The sequence below is a fragment of the Trichosurus vulpecula genome, chromosome 2, assembly GCF_011100635.1.
Source record: "Trichosurus vulpecula isolate mTriVul1 chromosome 2, mTriVul1.pri, whole genome shotgun sequence".
Lineage (NCBI taxonomy): Eukaryota > Metazoa > Chordata > Mammalia > Diprotodontia > Phalangeridae > Trichosurus > Trichosurus vulpecula.
In genome coordinates, this window is record NC_050574.1 from 245,576,282 (window position 1) to 245,595,774 (window position 19,493).

A 19,493-nucleotide genomic window follows, 5' to 3' on the forward strand; every position below is an offset into this window, starting at 1 on the left:
AGGTCACAAGATAGCCAGTGACAGTCCTGAGATTCAAACCAGATCCTCAGATTCAAGGCTTTTTTTATTATGGGCTTTCATAGGTGGGACAAGCAAAGAAAAGACACTTACTTAGGGGAACCATTTGTGAAATGTGAAATAGCAAAGAGAGAAAGGGGAAACAGCAGTGATTGAAATAAAAGAGAATGTCTATTCGAGGTTGGGAAACATAGGATGTGAATTTTTATAATTATTAATGGAAGTTACTTTGCCAAGGTTTTTGAGACAGAATGTGAAGAATGATATTGTGACCCGTATTTCAAGCATAAGGAATCCAACTATATTAAACATGTCCAATTTTGCATTCCATAACACCATGCTAAAAAAGTCCATTTTAAGACATCTCCATTCATTTCCCACCAGCTGCACTCCTTGGACTGAACTCCACCATGACCATACTCCCAGGAAAGCTCATCACCAGAAAACTCATCATCCTGCAAGATTGCATCAGTTTTGGTACTCACATCTCGTCGGTACCCTCAGTGCCCTCTGTCCCTTTGGTTGAAGGGCTGAAGGGTAAAACACAGAATTACTGCCAAAGTCTCCATTCAAAAAGGGCTCCCAGGTCAGCAACTCGTCATTTCCCAACAGCTGCACTCTGAGGAATGGACTCCACTTCCCTCCCCCTGCCACCTCCACCCAAGGTACCTTCTTTTCCTCTCCACCCTTCTTCAACTTCCTTTTGTGTTGTTAACATTAGATTGTAAACTCCGTCAGGACAAGAAGTGTCTTTTCCTCATCTGTGTTCCCAGCTCTTGGCACAGATCCCAGCTCTCAGTAGGTACTTAAAAATGATTATTGACTGACTATCTTTTCATTGAATCCTTCCATTCCTGAGAAGTTGATTATTCAAGTGCATAAAGAAGTCTTGCTTCTCTAACCCACCAACAATTCTGGTTAAAAGAGGACAACTAAATTCAACAAAGTATTAATTGAATATATTATGTACACAGTAGGCATTGGTTTCAGGAATTTATCCATATGGTTGACAGGACAGATGCATGAAATATAAAAGATAGGCTCTAGGGGAATTAGTTAAGGTAGTCAGGTGGCAGAGTTCAGGAAAGTCAGATAAGGTAGGAAGTGTTGAGCAAGTATTACAAATCTAAGTGGGCATCTAGATGGCACAGTGGATAGAATGCTGGGCTTAGAATCAGGAAGACATCTTCTTGAATTCAAATGGCCTCTGACACTTACTAGCTGTGTGACTCTGGGTAAGTCACTTAACCCTGTTTGTTTCAATTCCTAACCTGCAAAATGAGCTGGAGAAGGAAATGGCAAACCACTCCAGTTATCTTCGCCAAGAAAACTCCAAAATGTGGTCACAAAGAGTTGGACTGGACTGAAATAAGTGAACAATAACCAGTAAGACAAAATATATGGGAGGTGTATGAATTAATTATTAAGAGTAGCACTAGTATCTATGACAAAAAAGAAAGGAAGGAACTAAAGAAAGAAAAAGAGAAATATATAAAGAATTGAGTTAAATTTATAAGAATACATGTCATTCCCCAACTGATAAATTGTCAAAGGATATCAACAGGCAGTTTTCAGACAAAGAAATCAAAGCTATCTGTAGTCATATGAAAAAATGCTCTAACTCACTACTGATTAGAGAAATGCAAACTAGAATAACTCTGAGGTACCACCTTACACCTAACACATGACAAATATGTGCCAAAAAAGAAAACAATAAATGTTGGAGGGAATGTGGGAAAACTGGGACACTAATGCATTGTTGATGGAGTTGTGAATGGAGACAATTCTGGAGAACAATTTGGAACTATGCCCAAAGGACTATAAAACTGTGCATGTTCTTTGACCCAGAAGTACCACTACTAGGTCTATATTCCAGTGAAAGCAAAGGAAAAGGAAAAGGACATATTTATATGAAAGTATTTGTAATAGCTCTTTTTGTAGTAGTTAAGAATTGGAAATTGAAGGGATGCCCATCGATTGGTGAATAGCTGAACAAGTTGTAGTATGTGATTGTAATGGAATATTATTGTGCTATAAAAAATTACAAACAGGATGATTTAAAAAAAACTTGGAAAGACTTACGTGAACTGATAAAGTGTAGTGAGCAGAACCAGGAGAACATTGTGCACAGTAACAGCAATGTTGTACGATGAAGAATTGCGAATGACTCAGCCATTCTCAGTAATACAATGATCCAAGAAAATCTCAAAAGATTCATGATAGAAAATACTTTCTACCTCCACAGAAAGAAGTGATGCTGTCTGAATACAGACTAAGGAATTTTCTTTCTCCTTTCTTTCCTTCCTTCCTTCTTCCTTCCTTCTTCAATTGAATGTCTGTCACATAGTGTGTGACAATCCATCTGCCAATAAAGTTGACTTATTTTACTTAATATCAGATGGTAAAACTAGGAATACTGAGTGGAAGTTGAAAAGATATAAATTTGGAATTAGAATCATAGGATCATAGATATAAATTGGGCAGACACTTCAGAGTCCATTTAATCTAACCATGGCCTCTTATAGATGTTGAGGCCCAGGGAGTTCTAAACGACTTGCCCAAGGATCATGTAAGGTGGAACATAGTCTCAGGACATCTGACTCCAGACCTAGTGATCTTTCTACTTTACTAAGCTACCTTGATGTAAGGAAAAACTTTAACAATTAGAGATCTCCAAAAGCAGAATAGACTGCTGGAGGATATATTGATTTCTTCCTCACTGAATATTTTTAAGCAAAGGATATCAGGACACTTGGGTATGTCGTAGAATAGTCATTACTATCCTTCTAGTCATCTAGGGTTTTAGCCTCATTGTTCTCTTCAACCTCTTCCTCTGTGCATCCATCCAGTAACCAAATTTTGTCCTTTCTTCTGTCACATATCTCATTTATGTTGTCTATTCTCCACTTACATAGCCACCACCCTAGTTCCTGCCCTCATCTCCTCTTGAATGGATTATTGCTGTAACCATCTATTAGTCTCTCTGCCTTGTGCCTCTCATTTCAATCCATCTTCCAATATATCCAAGTAATTTTCCTAAAGTTCAGGTCTGACCATAGTTGTTCCTTATCCAAAAATTCCAATCAAATATAAAAACCTCTGTTTAGCATAAGAAGTTTTTTAGAACTTGGACTCTTCCTACTTTTCTCTTCTTCTTATGAATTGTTCCCCTCTATTCACTTTACAATCTAGCCTTACTGACCTACTTCTTCTTCCTCCTACACAACATTCCATCAATTCCTCTACCATCTATGTATCTTTGCTTGTGTTCCCCATCTCTGCAATGCTCTCCTCTTCTTAGAATCCCAGTTTTCTTCCTAAACTCAGCTCGAGCATAGATTCTTACATGTAGCTGTTCCTGATTCCCCAAGCTACCTTGTATTCATTTTTCATATAACATGTATTTTTAAGTATTTTAGCTACATTAGAATGTATGTGCCTTGAGAGCAAAAATTTTTTTTGCATTGTATCCCTAGTGATTAGTATACTGTCTAGCACATAGTGGACATTGAATAAATATGTATTGAATTGATTGATTGGACTAGATGGCCTCTTGGGTCCTTTACAATTTTGAGATTCTGTATTTCTTTAGGATTATCTCATTGCAACTTCATGCCTGAGGTGTTTTTTTAATTTCACATGCTAATTTTAGATTATAGTTACATAATTGAAGCATAAAATAGTCTATTGATGTCTTAGGTTTCTTTGTGGACATACCTACAAAGTAGTCAATTGAATTTAGAAGGCCAATACCTACGTAATTTTCAAAGTAAATTTCACCTTTCAGGGTTAGAGGGGTAGAATACAGAAAGCCATTTGGCCTGTGTCTTAAGTTCAAAGGGAGCCTGAAATTCAGCAGATGAAAAATTATTATTGATATCACAGATTATGGGACAATATCATATGAATGGGCTTGTTAGATAGTATCAAATATGACATTGTAGGAAAGCTAGATTTTTTCCTCAGTAATTAGTTCATTTCACAGAAAAAGTCAGGAAATATATGCTATACATGATACATACATACACATAAATACACACATACATATATATGTTCATATATGTATATTTAGAGGGGGTAGGGAGAGGGAGAGAGAAAGTGCACAGCATTATGCCTTTATAGCTCCCCCATAAAAATGTAAAACATTGTGGGATTATGACAAGCTGCATATTGTTCATAGAATCAAATTAAAAGCTGGAAGAGATGTTAGAGGACATCTAGTTCAATTCCTTTATTTTACAAATGAGGAAACTGGTGTGAACTAATCTAACCATTTTGGAGAGAAATATGGAGCTATGGCTAAAGGGCTATAAAAATGTGCATACCCTTTGACCCAGCTATACGACTTCTAGGGCTGTATCTCAAAGAGATCATATGAATGTGAAAAGGACATACATGTACAAAAGTATTTATAGCAGCTCTTTTTGTCGTGGCATAGATTTGGAAATTGAGGTTATGCCCATCAATTGGGGAATGGCTGAACAAGTTGTGGTATATGAATGTAATGGAATACTATTGTGCTATAAAAAATGATGAGTATGAAGACTTCAGAAAAACCTGGAAAGACTTATATGGACTGATACTGATTGAAGTGAGCAGAACAAGGAGAACATTGTACACAGTTACAGCTACACTGTGCAATGACTAACTTTGATAGACCTGGCTCTTCTCAGCAATGCAAGGTTCTAAGACAACTCCAGAAAAACACATGGTGGAAAATACTATCCACATCGAGAGAAGGAATTATGGAGTCTGAATGTACATCAAAGCATTCTATTTGTTCTTTTTTGTTTTGTTTCTTCTTTCTTGTGGTTCATTCCATTGGTTCATTCCAAATTCTTCTTTACAATATAATTAATGTGAAGATATATTTAATATGAATGTATATGTAGAGCCTATATCAGATTTCACACTGTCTTGGGGAGGGAGGGAGAGAAAATGTAAAATTCCAAAGCTTGTGGAACTGAGTGTTGTAAACTAAAAATTAATTAATTAAAAAACAAATGAGGAAACTGAGGCACAGAAAGGTTGACTGACATCCTAAAGGTCTCATGAATAGTAAATGGCTGCTTTTACTTAATTGAGCTTCCTCATTAAGGTGAAAAATAGGTTAAACAAAAGACAAATGATATCTTTCACACAGGAGTATGAAACCACTGACTTGCTTTCAATAGGATATGAGTTGGATCTATTTTTGCTACAATGTCCTGCTACCTTTATTTTCTCACCCAGTTAACCTTGTGAATAATAATGTGTACCTGTGAAATAACTGACCTGGGCTAGGGTTGTTCTCCAATGTGGCCAGGGAATTGAGTTTATTTTTGTGCAAATATTTTCTTTTTTCTTTTATGAATCTATGTGAATCTATACATATAAATCTATATAAATCTCTAGTTGATAACTTTAATAGCTAGTATTTTATATAGCACTTCAAGATTGGCAACTATGGGAGATAGGAGCTATTATTGTCCCTGTTTTAGAAATGAAGAAACTGAGGCAGACACCTGTCAAATGATTTGATGGTAGTCACACAGCTATTATGTTCTGCATCCAAATCTGAAGTTAGGTCTTTCTGACTCTGGGTCCAGCATTCTATCCACTGTACCACCTCATTGGCTCATACAGATTCACTTTGATTTATGAATTTACATAAATCCCTTAAAGGGATCCTTAATCTGAGGATCAAATCTGCAATCTTGGCTTCAGTAGCACTACGTTCTATCCAACTAGACTGACTAACCCAGATTAAGTGACTATACAATTTATCCATAGGATGTGCTTAAAAACTGCATGTTGTGCCAGACATGCTTAAGAAAAAAACACAAGCTCATCAAATCCAAATTTTGTGCCACTAATTTTAGGATCACAGATTTAGAGATAGAAAAGACCTTATAGATCATTTAGTTGAAACCTACCTCATTCTACAGATGGGGACACTGAGGCCCAATATATTTAAGTGACTCATCCAAGTCTCAGAGTTTGTAATTAGCAGAGCTGAGATTTGAACTTGAGTCCTCTGACTCCTAATGTAGTGCTCTTTCCAACAAATCATGTTGCTTCAAGGGCTGCTATCCTGAAGGCAAAACAAATTAACTCCTCTGAAATATCACTTTTCTAACCATTGGAAGCTATTTGTCATCTTTCCAGTGTGAGCCTGATTAAAATGTCACAACTGCTATTACAGGCAGTACGACGGAGGAGGGGAACATTTGTGTATACTGTAGGAGTTGAGCAAAAGATAATGAATTTTAAAGGTGAAGACAAAACACAAGGTTAATATGAGCATGGTGTTCACTCCATCTACTTTAATTTTGTTTTCCAAGAAGAATAGGAAGATTTAGCAATAATCAATACATCATCTAGCAAATCAGATACTACTACTTTGAATCAGAAGGCTTAGCATAGTATTTTCTGTATAATGATAACAAGGTTGGTATTTTAAAGAGTGTGGTTAGTGTGGGTTTATCCAACCAGAATTGCTTTGGGCCACCACCAGCTAGAAAACTGGAGATCTACCCTAAATAAATTAAATTTCAGTGAATCCAGGTCATGTAGCCATGACATAGTAGCATCTCTCACAGAAGCAAATAAACTGGCATGTTTAAATGTATACAATTTACTCATAGACTGTAGCAACAATGTTGCTAACAGCTGCTGTGGAGGTGAAAGATGACTAACACCAGCACACAGGAGGACTACTAGCACAGGTTCTTTGATCTGCTTTTCTAAGGAAAGCAACTTTAAGTGGTTAATAATCTTACCTTAATTAAACATACATATATCATTCACTTAGTTCAGAGGAAAAAGTCAGCACCCTGAACTTTCAGAGAAAATACAAACAGAAATTTCAAACAGGAATGAGAAACAGAGCAAATAACACAGATTAGTAGACAGGCTTCTAGCTGTCTGACCAAGATGTTACATACAGTTTCCAGAGAGAGAAGTGCCAACAGAGCAAATAACACAAATTAGCAGACAGGCTTCTAGCACCAACATCTGGGTTTTTCAAAGCCAGGCTTCAGTAGCACTATGTTCTATCCAACTAAGTTGACTAACCCAGACTGGGGTGGGGAGGGGCTCCTTAACGGCTACCCAGAATCTCCATACCAACACTCTTCCAATGAGTGAGCCCTCAAAGCAAAATATCTCCTCCAGAATTTCTGAGAGTTCTAGCTTAATGCCTACCCTCAGAGTAGCCATTAAGCTTCACACCTCTCATGACCTAATTAAGGAAAGGGTGTGGGCCTTCCTACAAACAAAAGCAAGACTTAATCAAAGGCACTTGATTGTCTCAGTGCTGAGAAGCACTCCAAAAGAAAAAAAACAGTAAAAAGTCCCACTTTGCTTGCCCTTACATAGGCATAGGGTCAGCAAAAATAAGTAAAATCAGAAATACATTTAAACTACAACTTAGGCTATGCGCCTCCAGCTTTTTTTTTTAACAGATAAGGCAATTTTTAATCAGTTTATAGACCTGCTTCAAACCTAGGAATTCTAGTAAAGACAAATTTCAGTTATTTGGTCCCCCTTACTCCCCAGGAAGAAGGAAAGTATAGGAAATAAAACATAATTCTTTAGCTTAGGTTTCAATTATGGCATCCAAGATGGTCACAGTAATTTGGCAGGGTGGGGTATAGGGCACAGATTCTGGTTCCCAATGCTCTTGTCCTTTCACTCAAAGTTCCATTTCAGGTAGCAACCCTCCTTTCCTTCTCCAAACATTACCTATTGTACCTGGCATTGCCAGAGTTGTCTAGAGCTCTTGTCCACTCCTCCCACCTGCACATCACTTGTGATTATTAGATCATAGAGCTGAGGCTTGGAGGGACCTCAGAATACATCTAGACTAATTCCCTCATTTTATAGATGAAGAAAGAAGGCCTCAGGGATGTTGTCAATAGGCATTTTCCACTGTGTGCCAGGCACAATGCTAAGTGCTGGGGATACAAAGCCTCTGCTATCAAGGAGCCCATAATTTAATGGGGATACAGCATATAAACAACTGTGCACAGACAAAATACATACAGGGTTGATAATTTCAGAGGAAAGATATTAAGATCAAAGAGTACTGGAAAAAGCTTCTTGTGGAAAGAAAGACTTTACCTAATACCTGAAGGAAGCCAGGGAAGTCAGAAGGCAGAGAATAGGGCAGGAGAGAATTCCAGGGATGTGAGAGAGCCAAGAAAAATGCCTTCATCACAAAAGTAGTAAACCTCACAAATGGAATTTGAACTCAGATCCTCTCACTCCAGATGTGATATATTGTCAAGGACAAGCGAGACTCTTTCTACTCTGGCCATCATCTTGCCTTTTCTTTCTCCTTATGTCCTCGAATTTCCATGTTTCTCCTTGTATTCAAGTTTCTCCTGACCAAGAATGTGTTACATTCCCTTCTGTCTCTTTGGCTCTTCTCAGCTCGATGGGGAGATTTGTCCTGAGACACAGAAATTTGTTCATCATATGGTACATAGATATTTATACCATTACATACATGTTTATTAAACTTCCTTTCCCCCTCATTAAGTAATACAAAGGCAAACTGCCATCCATCTGTAGGGGGACCTGTTTTTAGCATAGTATATAGCTACATTAACAAATAAAAACAGACTGCTTGCTAAATTGCCTTCAACCCTGTCATCTTTGAGGAATTTGTTGTTTCTGAACTTGTGGTCTTTCATAGAAAAGCAAAAGAGAGAAAGTCCTCCCTCGCAATATTACTTGTATCTGAATATCAAAATTCTTTTGGAATAGAAATGTGAGCCATCATTGTCAAATAAGGTTCTACGTTTCCAAGTAGCTTCCCTTATTATAAGCATAGATTCATTAATGAGGAGGTGTTTCAACCCCTCTCCATTTGTTTGTTAAAATTCCTCTCTTGCTGCTCTCTCCCTCCTTTCTGAGAAGCTGTTTTGTTTGAAAACACCTGCTTGGCAGAGTTTAAAAAAAACCCAAATCTTGACTGCAAGATTAGAGCCCAGTTATGCAAGAATATGTCTATACTTTTCAAAAGTAAGGCTGGGGCACTGGTAGGGATAGAAGTAGAACAAGGATTTGTGATTTTATTGGCACAGGGAATTCTTGGGTGAGGAAATACCCTTTACCAATGTATTTCAGCACCTTCTCTGTAATTTGTAATCTTAGAATGGCCTAGAGCACTGAGAAATTGAATCCCTTGTCAAGGGTCACATGGCCAGGATATGTCAGAAATGCAACTAGAAGCCAGGTCTTCCTGGCTTTGAGTCCAATTTTCCATCCACTACACTATGTTGCCTCTCATTGGAGGGGAGGTAGAGCATCTATCTGTATTAGGTGGAAAAAAATAGGCAAACATATTTATAGTTAAATTTACACAAATGTGCATGTAACTGCTTTATATAGAACCAAAGCCTTTATTTATTCCTACTGAAATACTCTTTTTTTTGCTAAAATTTCTTCTCCTCCTCCTCCTCCTTCTCCTTCCTTCCTTCCTTTCTTCCTTCCTTCCTCCCTCCCTCCTTCCCTCCTTCTTTCCTCCCATCCATCCGTCCGTCCTCATTCTGTTACCATTTGTCTTTATCTCTCTCTGTTGGTCTCTTTCTCTGTGACTCTGTAATTGTGTTTTTCTCTCTTCCTAGCCACCCCCCATTCATTTTTGGATGAAAGGGATATGAAAAGGGCCTATTTTCTGACCAGGACCTGCTCAGTGGGGGATGGTTAAAGTGGATAGAGGAATTTTAGAAATGTTTGATAAACAAAATTTTGTACTTCTGCAGAATTATTTTAAGTAGCATTAGAAACTATGTGTATATATATGCATACTTACACACATACATATATATGTATATTGGATGACACTAATACCTTGTTTTTGTTCAGTGTACCAACAAATATCTTTGCTCTCTCTGACTGTGTGATGTCCTTTATTATGATATTCATCTGGGCTCTCATACAAAGTGAGGGCTTTTGTACAAATAGACATGAGGAACTCTTAACACTTTGTGGATTTTTTAAAAATAAAAATATGCTTTTTCTGTTTTGTTATATTTCTACCAATATTTTTCAAAAATAGAAAGTTATTTCTATAAATTACCAACAAATCAATGTTTATAACACTGTATTAGATAGCAGCACCTTGGTTATGAATATTTTGTAATACAGTAAATTTGGAATTGAAAATTGAAAATCAAAAGCTAGATAGCTCTTGTAATTGATATTGGACAGTTTTCATTTGCAGAGTAAACATTAATGGAAATGTAACTATGGGAAGCCAGATTAAAAAAGTGTATTTGAACCATAATGTATTAAAGGGAATATTGCTAAAGTAAACCCATGATCTACAGAGAAGGCTGGACAAGATCAAAACAGTTTCCATGTTACTGTCCCTTCAGCTGTTTAGAGTTTTTGCAAAATTTAAATGAATACCTGTGAAAAAAAGGTTCGGGAAACAACAGCAGCTAGGTTTTAAGAACTTTAAAGGGAAATTGTTTAGATACGAATTCTTTTCTCTTAACTTTTTAAGAGTGTTTCTGTCTCTCTCTGTCCCTCTCTGTGTCTCTTCTCTCTCTCTCTCTCTCTCTCTGTCCCTCTCTGTGTCTCTTCTCTCTCTCTCTCTCTCTCTCTCTCTCTCTCTCTCTCTCTCTCTCTCTCTCTCTCTCTCTCCTTCTCTCTCTCTCTCTGTCTGTCTGTCTCTCTCTCCCCCCCTCCTTCCCTCCCTCTCCCCTCCCTCCCTGTGTCTCTCTCTCCTCTGTAACTTGTGGTCTTAGAGATTGCTTAGGGCACTGACAACCTAAATGATGGCCAATATTTTAGATCTAATGTGTATCAGAGACAAAGCTCAAACCCAGATTGTCCTGATTTCGAGGCCAACTTTTTAAACACTTCACCATGCTGTCCATGTTTATACTTTACCAAAAATCCAAATGGAGATTAAAGATAGATTGCTTTATACACTCATCCAAAATCACCCCAGGCTGAAAACATTCTTATGATAACAAATTGGGTGGCTCTTTGCAAACCCTAGTCCTAAGTAAATTGTGTATCAAACACAGTAAAACAGTGTTTGTGGCGGGAAGGAAAGAATGAAGTAAAAAAGGAAAAAAGTAATTTATTTAGGAATTTTGGGAATATCATTTGAATAGGAATTTCAAAGCATGACTGTGAATATCCGAAAACTATAGACAGTTGTTTAATAAGAACAGTAGGATGTGACACCTCAAAGAGTATACCCCCCATATACACATATAAACTGTACAAATTAGTTTGATTAATTGGAAAGAACACAGGACTAGTTGTCAGGGATATAGGTTCTCGTTCTCACCCTGCCATTAACTGACTATGTGAGTCACTTAGCCTTCTTTGGCAATAGTTTCTTTATCTTTAAATGAGAAATCAGGACAGGATGATTTCCTTTCTTTCTTTCCTTCTTTCTTTCTTTCCTTCTTTCTTTCTCTTTCTTTATTCTTTCTTTCTTTCTTTCCTTCTTTCTTTCCTTCCTTCTTTCTTTCTTTCTTTCTTTCTTTCTTTCTTTCTTTCTTTCTTTCTTTCTTTCTTTCTTTCTTTCTTTCTTTCTTTCTTCCTTCCTTCCTTCCTTCCTTCCTTCCTTTCTTTCTTTTTTTCCTTTCTTCCTTCCAATTAAAACAAACAGAAATCAGAGAAAGTATACATAGGAAATCATGTGCCAGACGATACACAGAGTAAAAGAGCTCTCCCACTGGGAATGAGATTATCTCAGCTCAACCAAGAGAGACATTCCTAGACCTCACCCAAAAAGAAATTCTCCAAGATCTGGAGAAAGTTCGGAATAGGCACATGACTGAAGTGCCAGCAATACTACATGTTAGCTTCTTCTCAAAGATTTCCTCTATCTTTGGGGAACTGTGTAGAATGTAGAAACCTGTGGGTTTCTTTTTTGAATTTATTTAGTATGTTATTTTCCCCCAGTTTCATGTAAAAACAATTGTTAACTTTTGTTTTTAAAACTTTGAGTTCCAAATTCTCTCCCTTCTTCCCTCCCCCTGCCTGATGAGAAAGCAAGCAATTTAATATAGGTTATACATGTGTAGTCATGTAAAATATTTCCATATTACTTATGTTGTGAAATAAAACATAGACAAAAAAATCAAGAAAAATAAAGTTTAAAAAGTATGCTTCAATCTGTATTCAGAAACAATCAGTTCTTTCTCTAGGGATGGATAGCATTTTTCATCATAAGTCCTTCAAAGTTGTCTTGGATTATTGTATTGCTGAGAATAGCTAGGTAATTCACAGGTGAGCATTTTACAATATTGCTGGTACTTTGTACACAGTATATTTCACTTTGGATAAGCTCATGTAAGTTTATCCAGATTTTTCTGAGAACATGCTGCTTATCATTTCTTATACTACAATAGTAATCCATCATAATCACATACCATAATTTGTTCAGCCATTTCTCAACTGATGGGCATCCCCTCATTTTCCAATTCTTTGCCATGAGAAAAGAGCTGTTTTAAATATTTTTGGACATAGAGGTCCTTTTTCTTTTTTTATCTCTTTTGGGAAACAGACCTAATAGTGGTATTGCTAGGTCCTTTGGGCATAGTTACAAATTGCTTTACAGAATGATTGAATCAGTTCACAACTCCACCAACAGTGTATTAGTATCTCATTTTCCCTACATCCCCTACAATATTTGTCATTTTCCTTTTCTGTCCTATTAGCCAATCTAATAGGTATGAGATAGTAACTAAGAATTATTTTAATTTGAATTTCTCCATTCAATAGTAAGTTAGAGCATTTTTTCCTATATGGCTATAGATAGCTTTGGTTACTTCATTTGAAAACTATTGATATCTTTTGATCATTTATCAATTAAAGAATGGCTTATTTTTTTATAAATTTGACTCAGTTCTATATATGTTTGAGAAATGAAGCCTTTAGCAGAGAAACTTGCTTCAATTTTTTTTTTTTGCAGTTAGTATTGTGAATTTTATTTCCCTCCATCCTATCCCCACCCTGTTTATTCTATTCTCTCTCCTTTCACCCTCTCCCTCCTGAAAAGAGTTTTGCTTCTGACTACTCCTTCCCCCAAGCTGCCCTCCCTTCTATCACTCCTCCTTTTCTCTTATCCTCTTCCCCTCCTACTTTCCTATAGGGTAAGATAGATTTCTATACCCAAGCTGAGTAAGGTTTGCTCACTCTCTCTCACTTCCCCCTCTTCTCCTCCACTATAAAAACTTTTTCTTGTCTTATATGTGAAAGAATTTACCCCATTCTACCTTTCCCTTTCCATTTCTCCCAGGACATTCCTCTCTTACCCATTAATTTTACTTTTTTAGGTATCATCCCTTCATATTCAATTTACCCTGTGTAAATATATACACATACATATACCTTCTAATTGCCCTAATGATGAGAAAGTTCTTATGTATTACAAGTATCATCTTCCCATGTAGGAAAGTAAACAGTTTAACCATATTAAATTCCCTATGATTTCCCTTTCCTGTTTTCCTATTTATGCTTCTCTTTAATCCTGTACTTGAAAGTCAGATTTTCTATTCAGCTCCAGTTTTTTCATCAAGAATGCTTGAAAGTCCTCTATTTCATTAAATATGTATTTTTCCCCCTGAAAGATTATACCCATTTCTGCTGGGCAGGTGATTTTTGGTTGTAATCCCAGCTCCTTTGCCCTGCAGAATATCATATTCCAAGCCCTCTAAACCTTTAAAGTTGAAGCTTCTAAATCTTGTGGTATCTTGACTGTGGCTCCATGATACTTGAATTGTTTCTTTCTAGCTATCTACAATATTTTCTCCTAAACCTGGGAGCTCTGGAATTTGGCTATAACATTCCTGGGAGTTTTCATTTGGGATCTCTTTCAGGAGGTGATTGGTAGATTCTTTCCATGTATATTTTACCCTCTGGTTCTAGAATATCAGGGCCATTTTCCTTAACACTTTCTTGAAACATGATATCTAGGGTCTTTTTTTGATCATGGCTTTCAGGTAGTCCAAGAATTTTTACATTATTTCTCCTGGTTCTATTTTCCAAGTCAGTTGTTTTTCCAGTGAGATATTTCACATTGTCTTCTTTTTCTCTTTATCCTTTTCATTTTGTTTTCTTGTGTCTTGATATTGTTGGAAGTCATTAGTTTCCACTTTCCGAATTCTAATTTTTAAGGAATAATTTTTTTCAGTGAACTTTTGTACCTCGTTTTTCGTTAGGCCAATTCTTCTTTTTAAGGAGTTTTTTTTCTTCAGTGAATTTTTGTGCCTCTTTTTCCATTTGCTCAATTCTGTTTTTGATGCATTCTTCTCCTCATTGACTTTTTGTACCTCTTTTACCATTTGGCCTAGTCTGTTTTTTAAGGTGTTATTTTTTCAGCATTTTTTGTGTCTCCTTTACCAAGCTTTTGACTCATTTTTCATGATTTTCTTGCATTACTCGTTTCTCTTCTCTATTTTTCCTCTATGTTTTTACTTGGTTTTCAAAATATATTTTTGATACCTTCCTTGGCCTGAGATCATTTAGTATTTTTCTTGGAGGCTTTGACTGTAGGGACTTTAACTTTGCTGTTTTCTTCTGAGTGTGTTTTGATCTTCCTTGTCACTATAATAACTTTATATGGACAGAGAATTTTTCTGTTATTTGCTCATTTTACAAGTCTATTTCTTGACTTTTCACTCTTTGCTAAAGTTGGGCTCTGTTTCCAGAGTAGAGGGCACATTGTCCCAAGCTTCAGGGGTTTTTTCGTGCACCTGTTTTCAGAGATACTTCTAGGGACCTGTATATTTTCAGTTCTTCCAGGGTGGTATGATCTAAAGAGAGATGTGTAAACTCTTTCCTGGCCTATGTTCTGGTCTGTGAGTGACCACAAACACTCTTTTCTGTCCTGTATCTGTGACTATGATCTCTGCTCCACTGTGGCCACTAGCCCTGGTGTGCTAGTGCTCTTCCTTTCCCTGGGACTGGTACCCAAGACTGTGACCCTGATCTGAGTATGGGCAAAGCAACAGAATCCTGCTTTAGTGAGACCCCTGTAATTTCTTTCTGACTGGTTGTTTGACCCCCTTACCATCTGTGCCTTGAGAGTTCCAGAAGCAGGTGCTGCTGCTGCTGCTGATTCAGTGGCTCCTAAGGCCTACTCCTGGTTTGCTGGGGCTGGATCTGTGCTGTGGTTGGGTCCATGCTGGTGAGGCAGGCTCTGGTCTGTGCTCTTCTCTCACCCAGGTGTATCAGTAAGGCAAGATTCATGACCTCAAGGATGACCATGAACATGCCTATATGGTTCAGAATCACAAAGTATGAAAAACTCTCTAGGTAGAAGACAGAGGAAGTATAACACTTATTTAGATTCCAGAGGATAAAATCCCAAGACCAATAACCTCAATTTGATATAGCAGTGATTATATTCCAAAGCCAGTAAGCCCACCTAAATGTAGCAACAAGGAAATTCTAACACAGTATTAAAGCAAAGAGCCAAGTCATCCTGTAACCTTCCCCCCTGCTAGGGCCTTCCTGTAAGCAATCACTCATGAATCCTAACACTCTGCTCAGCATTCTCTTCTGCAGCTCTGTCTACACTGTCTCTTTCAGTGTCTGCTCTTCAATGTGCTCTTGATGTCTGCCGCCTCAATGTCTTCTTGATGTCTGCTTCTCAATTCTGCCCCCCTCCAGTTCTGCTTCTCTTTAGTTCTGTCACACTTCAATTCTAGTTCACTCACACTCTGGGCTGTCCTTGTATACAATCCTAGCTGGTGTCTGATTGGCTAGAACTCAGGTCTCTGATTGGCTGAATTCCTTATTGACTAGAACTCAGTGTACACACAACGGTTTGGCTCTGGTCTTAGCAACTCCCCTTAGGGACCTGAGGGCTTCATGCCCAAATCAGCTTAGTACCTGGTAAATAGAGGCTTTAGGCATATTTATAAACAAAGATATAATCAAGCTTTCTCACCTAGCCCCACAGAGGCCTATTGAATGGGTGGGGAAGATCTTTGATCACATTAATACTATACCAGGTTTGACAGACATTTCCTGCTCACCTTCTAAGTTGTCTTTGGCTGGAAATTATTTCACCCTGTCCTTTTGTAGGTTCTGCTGCTCCAAGAATTGTTTTATGGAATTATTGAAAGGTGTTTGGAGGGGTTTTGGGGACAGCTCAGATGAGTCACTGCCTTTTCTCTGCCATCTTCACTCTGCCCTTGAACCCTGTAGACTGGATATTTCTAAGTCCTTTTATGTCCAAAAATTCTATGATTCACAAGATTTTCTCAGGTCCTTTCAAATCTGTCTGTTGTTCAGTTGTATTTGACCCTTCATGATCCTATGTAGGTTTTTTTTTGGCAAATATACTGGAGTGGTTTGCCATTTCTTTCTCTAGCTCATTTTACAGATGAAGAAACTGAGGCGAAGAGTGTTAAGTGACTTCTCTAGGGAACTAGTAAGGGTCTGAGGCCAGGGTTGAACTCAAGAAGCTAAGTTTTCTTGGCTCCAGGACTGACACTCTATCCACTGTGCCATCTAGTGACTGACAAATCTTTTGTCATCTGTTTTTTCACAGACACACTCTTCTCAGAAATTCTTACCATGACATATTTTCAAAATAATCTGTTGAGTTAAATTAAGATCTGATATATTGGAGCAGAGGTTAGAACCAGATTATAGCAGGATATGTGAGTAGTTTGCATTGACATGTCAACTAGTAGAAATCTTTAAATCCCACTGGAAAGTATTTAAAAATTAACATCTGAAAATAGAAGCAATAGCTTAGAAATATTTTTCTTGAAATTTTCTTTAAAATAAATTGACAAACTTCACATGAACATTTACTTATATAAACAAGAATGGGGGGAAAGGAATGTATATGACATGATTAATCTACAATATAGACCTTATTTTTTTTAAAAAAGTAAATATTGAATTTAACATAGTAGTGTCAATATTGTACTGCTTGTCTGTACCCACTTATAAACTTACCTTCTGTTCCCTTCTGGGTATTTTTAATGTTGCATTGTTAAAAATAATTTTTGATACCATTATCTTTTTTTTATTCTGAATTTAGCAAACCTTAAATAAAATGAACTTTCACATTTACGTAGTAAAAGAGAAAAGAAGATTTGTAAAAAAAAAGCTTTGAATTTATTTTATATATAATTTGCTTTTGTTTTAAAATATATAATAATTTTAATGTATACATTTCAAAGCTGTCCTTCTTCTCTGTGATTCTTTCCAGCTTTCTTTCTGTTCATTCTGTTAGTCAATTGGCATTTATATATTAGGCATTGTGTGAAGTGCTGGTGATACAAAGAAAGCCTCTCAAGGAAATCACAGACTAATGTTCCATTCTTTTCATCAAAATGTTTCATTCTTTTCTTCTCTGCCTGCCTTCCTTCCTTCCTTCCTTCCCTCTCTCCTTCCCTACTTCCCTCCCTCCCTCCTTCCTTCCTTCCCTCCCTCCTTCCTTCCTTCTTTCCTTCCTTCCTTCCTTCTGCTCTCTTAAGGCCTTCTTAATATTGAAACAACCCTGCATTCCTGGCATAAAGTTTACCTGTTCATAGTGTATGATCTATGTGATACATTACTGTGATGTCTTTTTTAGGATTTTATTTAAAAAAAATTTCAACAACATTCATTAGGGAAATTGGTCTATTGTTTTCTTTCTGTTTTTAGTGCCTCACCATATTTGTGTCATAGAAGAAATTTGACAAGCCTCATCTGTTTTTTTCCCAAATAGTTTTCAAATAGTTTATATTAGAGTTAATTGTTCCTTAAATGTTTGGTAGAATTCACTTGTAAATCTATCTATTCCTGGGTATTTTTTCTTAATGAGCTAATTTTTGGCTTGTCTAATTTTTTTCTAAGTTACAGTTATGTAATACTTTGTTCTATTTTCTCTTCCATTAACATGAGACATTTATATTTTTGTAAATATTTATCCACTTTACTTAGTTTTGTTGGCATACAGTTGGGCAAAATAGCTCCTAATAGTTGTTTTAATTTAATCTAATTTGGTGGTGCATTCTCCTTTTTAATTTTTGATACAGGTGTTGTCTTCTTTCTTTTTAATAAAATTAACTACTGGTTTATATTATCTATTTTATTGTCTCCTCCCCCCCCCCATTAAACCAGCTTCTAGTTTTATTTTTTTTTGGTTGTTTCTTTTTTCACTTTCAATTTTATAATTACTTCTTTGATTTTCAGAATTTTTATTTTGGTGTTTAACTGGGGATTCTTAGTTTGCTCTTTTTCCAGTTTTTTTTAAGTTGTATACCCAGTTTATCAATCTTCTCTTTCTCTATTTTATTTATGTAAAGCATTTAGAGATCAAAATTTCCCCTTATGTACTGCTTTGCCCATATCCCACAGATTTTGGTATGTTGTATTATTGTTGTCATTATCTTTAACAAAACTATTCATTGCTTCTTTGATTTTTTTTCTTTGACCCATTCATTCTTTTGGATTAGATTATTTAACTTCCAATTAATTCTTAATCTCTGTTCATAAGGTCACTTATTGAATGTATTTTTTTGTTGTTGCATTATGGTCTTAAAAGGGTGGATTTAATATTTCTGCTTTTCTGCATTTGTTTGTGAGGAAATTATGCCCTAATATATGGTAAATTTTTGTGGAGTTGGCATATACTTCTAAAAAATAGATATACTCCTTTATGTTTCCATTCAATTTTCTCTAGACTTTTCTCAAGTACCATTCATCTCCTTAACTTCTTTCTTATTTATTTTGTGATTGGATTTATCTAGCTCTGGCAGGACTGAATTGAAGTCCTCTGCTAGTGTAGTTTTACTATCTATTTGCTCCTGTAACTCACTTAACTTTTTTTTTTAAGAACTTGGGTGCTATGTTATTTGGTGCATATATGTTTAGTATTGATATTCATTGTCTATGGTGACTCTTAGGAAGATGTAGTTTTCCTATTTATACTTTTTTGTTCGGTCTATTTTTGCTTTTGCTTTGTCTGAGATCTGACATCATGATTACCACCCCTGCCTTGTTTTACTTCAGCTGAAGCATAATAGATTCTGCTTTTGTCCTTTATTTTGTGTGTGTCTTTCTGCTTTAAATACATTTCTTGTAAACAACATACAATTGAATTCTGGTTTCTAATCCATTCTGCTATCCACTTCCATTTTACTGGTGAGTTCATCCTATTCATTTTCACAGTTATGATTACTAACTCTATTTCCCTCTATTCAATTTTCTTCTGTTCATTCTTTGCTCTCTCTCTTTTATTTTCAAAAGTCTGTTTTCCTTCTCACCACTGCCTTACTTAATCTGCCCTCCCTTTTATTATCCCTCTTTCTTTTATTCCCCTCCCTTCATACTTCCCCATACGCAATTGTGTATGTGTGTCATCTATATATGCATGTATATAGATGTGTGTATATGTATATACATGTGAGTATGTGTACATATGTGTGTATGTGTGTATGTATATATATATATATATATATATATATATATATATATATATATATATATATATATATATATATATATAT